The 4,531-nt window shown below is 29.9% G+C and overlaps 1 pseudogene; it reads right to left on the bottom strand.

Annotated features, from left to right (window-relative positions):
• Positions 1–793: 793 nt before the first annotated feature.
• On the bottom strand, positions 794–3,853 carry LOC128201904 (transcription elongation factor B polypeptide 3-like; annotated as a pseudogene).
• Positions 3,854–4,531: the final 678 nt, after the last annotated feature.

Genomic DNA, 4,531 nt, shown 5'->3' with positions numbered 1-4,531 from the left:
AACAGTGTAATAATAGTAATTAATGTAAATTACAAATTTCACAGTAAGTAATTTTTTGTATGTTCACTGTATTTTAAGTAAGTGTAGTTACTGTTGTAGTCAAAATTAAAATTAATCATTTATGTTTTAAGAAGATAATAATACTTTAAATAATTAAGACTGTTCCATAAAAAAAAAACAGTTATTTTGAATAACAATCTAAATTACTGTACCAATTTTGTTAAAACTTCTATGGGGCCAATTTGTAAATATATCTTTATTAAATAAAAAAAAAAAGAATTTTCTAAATTGGATTACAACTGATGGAGTCATGAGACAACAAACACAAAAAATATACAACCAAATACTGAAAGTGAACAAATGTGTTACATACACTACATAAACATTGTACTCCTTTTTTCAGCACATGCATAAAATGGGAATTAATTTAAATTTGTAATGTAAATAAGTATTTCATGTGTTTATATTATAGCTTTTAATTATAATACCCAAAAAGAAAACTGTCAAATAAAAGTTCTATTGAGTAGAAAATAAATAGAGATTATATGTTAGAATGTGTGTATTTTATAAAACTAATATAGTGTTAGAATATATGTACATATATATAATACATAAATAAAATAAAACACTCATTAAAATCCACAATTTACATGACATGAATCTTCTACATGACTGTTTTATTATGAATTATAACAACTGTATTGTACTGTAATTATAACAATTATACTGATATATTTATAACTGTAATTTTGATATGAATTGCATCTTATGGGTGTAAAATTTTGGGTTTAAATAAAAAACAGATTAAAATGATGATCAATTTATGTGTATTATTTTATTAATCAAAAGATCTATACTCTATTTCATTTAACACAGCAGAAGTAAATGCTCTAATACTAAAAGTAAAAATATTCAGGTCAAATCAATAGGGATCCTATTAATTTGATCTGAAATAGATGGGATGTGTAATGAACATGAAAACGATTTATATTGATAGTATTAACTATGAAAAGCATATACATTATGTAATTATACTTCTAACAAAGCAATGTATAAAAATATATTGTACAGAACACAATATATATCTACATCACAAAATATTTATGTTTCGAACATATCACAGCAACCCGCACGTTTGGTTCATTACAACATTCCAATAAATCTAATGAAATGACTAACTATAGGAAAAGGATTACAGACTACAAGATCTACAATTATAAACTAATAATTATATTACAATTTATTTACAAAGAAGCAACAATGTAGTTCGTAATGCCGAATTACACTACTTACATATCTAAAACTTAAGTTTAATAAATTTTGATACAATCAAATTTGTTCTATTTTACACATGTATATATTCACGTACACTGTCATATTTGGTTTACAAGGAACAAACATTCGACCAGTTAAATATAAAATTGACAGTGTGTATAAAATCACAATATATCTACCATTGTTACACAACATAAGTAGTCAACGATGTCTATGATCGCTTGTGGCCTCGCATGAATTTCAGAACTTTTTGCATGAGAGGCGCTTTCTTGGGTTTGAACGAAGTGAGCGCAGGCACAGACGCAGGGGAAGGCGAGGGTGCGGGTCGGCCGCTTCCGGCGCGAATTGTGAGCGGTGTGGCCAGGGCTGCCACCCGTGCTGCTGGACTGGTAGCAGCCGCTCGTGCGATGTTCCGGGGTGGTTTCACAACAGTATCAAAGTAAACCATCTTTGTTTGTTTAACGGGCGCTTTCTTCGCTTCTTGCGCTTTTTTAATATTCACTGTCAAATTTTTTAATTTGTTCTTGTTCTTTTTGGCATCGCTGAAATAATAAAAAAAAAAAAATATATTTAATACACCTTGACAAAGTTACTTTAGTAAAAATAGAAGTTGGTAGAAATGGTGTACAAAATGTATTTGAAATCGACTGATTTGCTGTCATGAGCACTTAACATTAAGACTTGCATTTATTTTGTAAATATTTACATTTAAAAAATGAGTAAAGCCAACATAATAACAAATTGTTACGGCGCGATATGGTCAATGTTTCAATTAATCTATGATAACTATAGAAACTAAAGAAAAATAAAAAAAAAATCTTGTTTTGTAATAATAATAAAAATGTCTTACAATGTACATTTCCCTCCACGTTTCCATCTCATGCCGTTGTTGTTTCCTAAAGTGCTTCTCGCAGTATTTCTGCCATAACTGGGCAGTGTCTTCCATAAGATAGGGATTGAAATGTTCCAGTACAAAAAGTTGCTGAGGGGTTGCTTTGTCTACAACGGGCTTCAAGAGTTCATATGGCACGCCGCCCGTGTACTTGAGGGCTAGTGACAAATAATCATTTCTATTAGTCTTGTATTTTAATACATTACAAAATAAATGATAGTCGTTTAAGTAAATTCGCGCATCGCTAGTCGACAATTTAGAAGCTGTTTTTTTAAATAAGAATAATTCTGAATATCTGGGTAATCTCCTAGATGTTAATTGTCTTACGTTCTCAAAACACATTGTAATTAATGTCCAGGAATTTGGTATGATTGTGTGGCACTTATAACTATGTAAGGGGAATAAAAAAAAATACATTACCATCAATGTGTTCCTGTAGAAGATGAACACACATTACGTACAGCGTTGGAATTTTTCCCATTACTTTATTACCGGAATATACTTTAGTTCTGAAATTTTAAAGTATGTTAATAAACATAACTCAATGGTTTCATAGTATAATTTCGAGTCTTGGTGAAAAGGTCCAAGCTACTAAATAAAAATAATAATAATGCTATTCATGTTTGAATAAAGTTTTTTTTTTGTATGAGAATTTTTAAAATAAAAACAAATTAAAAAATCAGACATGAAGTAAATAAACTTAGTAGATAAAATGAACTCAAAGACCCTACTTGGTGGAGTAAAAAATTATCTTTACAAATATTATAAATGAGAAAATTAGTTTGGTTGTATAACTAACTTATCTTTACAAATATTATAAATGTGAAAGTGAGTTTGGTTGTATAGCTAAAACTCTTTACAAATACTATTAAAACATGAAAATCATATTCGTGAATACAAAATTCCAAAGAAGACAGATTTAGAAATCGTACCTTTTTTGCCTATTTTTTTTTAAAAATGTATGACCACAGATATACTTAGTTATACTTTCGTATACATATTAAAAATATATGAAATCCAATAAAAACAATAAGAAATGCTTTTTACCTTTGGTTTTTAGACGATATTATGGTGCTCATGGCCTCTTCATCAGTAAAATGTGACAGTAGTTTAGGCGGCGAGTTTGGCTTATAGTTCGATGATATTTTTGACAAAGCCGAAATTTCGAAAGCAGACAGTGGTGCTAGCTTGGCATTCGGTGCCAGAAGGACGGCCGGGCTTACATCATTAGTTATTGAATTGGGCGATTGAGTTTCTTTAACAGTTGTGGATTTCTTTTTAGGTTTTGCTGGATATAACATTCCTAGGGCTTCAGCAAAACTAGCACCTAGAAACCAAGAGAAACAAATATTATAAAACGTATTAAAAAAAAATTGACAATTTTTATATTTATGACTCACTAACCTGAGCCGCAATCGATGCCGTCTTCATTATCCTCACTATTATTTACATGATTATTTTTCTTTGGTATATATCTTCTTTTGATTTACTACTGCTTGACTTGCTGCTCCTGTGAGAGGACGAGGAGCTGCTAGACTTATGTTTCTCATGTTTACTTTTATTTTCACCGCATTTAGATCTACTTTGATTCGAGGGTTTTTCACTCTTACTATTTAATTTTTCTTTTGAGGAACTGCTTCTATCTTTCAACTTTTCCTTACTAGAGGAACTATGTTTTTCTTTAGAAATTATATATTAATTATTTGTAATGTATTAAAATACAAGACTAATAGAAATAATTATTTGTCACTAGCCCTCAAGTACACGGGCGGCGTGCCATATGAACTCTTGAAGCCCGTTGTAGACAAGGCAACCCCTCAGCAACTTTTTGTACTGGAACATTTCAATCCCTATCTTATGGAAGACACTGCTCAGTTATGGCAGAAATACTGCGAGAAGCACTTTAGGAAACAACAACGGCATGAGATGGAAACGTGGAGGGAAATGTACATTGTAAGACATTTTTATTATTATTACAAAACAAGATTTTTTTTTTATTTTTCTTTAGTTTCTATAGTTATCATAGATTAATTGAAACATTGACCATATCGCGCCGTAACAATTTGTTATTATGTTGGCTTTACTCATTTTTTAAATGTAAATATTTACAAAATAAATGCAAGTCTTAATGTTAAGTGCTCATGACAGCAAATCAGTCGATTTCAAATACATTTTGTACACCATTTCTACCAACTTCTATTTTTACTAAAGTAACTTTGTCAAGGTGTATTAAATATTTTTTTTTTTTATTATTTCAGCGATGCCAAAAAGAACAAGAACAAATTAAAAAATTTGACAGTGAATATTAAAAAAGCGCAAGAAGCGAAGAAAGCGCCCGTTAAACAAACAAAGATGGTTTACTTT

The sequence above is a fragment of the Galleria mellonella genome, unplaced genomic scaffold (genome assembly GCF_026898425.1).
Source record: "Galleria mellonella isolate WM207_F2 unplaced genomic scaffold, CSIRO_AGI_GalMel_v1 utg6426, whole genome shotgun sequence".
NCBI classification, from domain to species: Eukaryota; Metazoa; Arthropoda; class Insecta; order Lepidoptera; family Pyralidae; genus Galleria; species Galleria mellonella.
The sequence above is the reverse complement of the archived record's forward strand: the minus strand, read 5'-3'. Positions and strand labels throughout refer to the sequence as shown.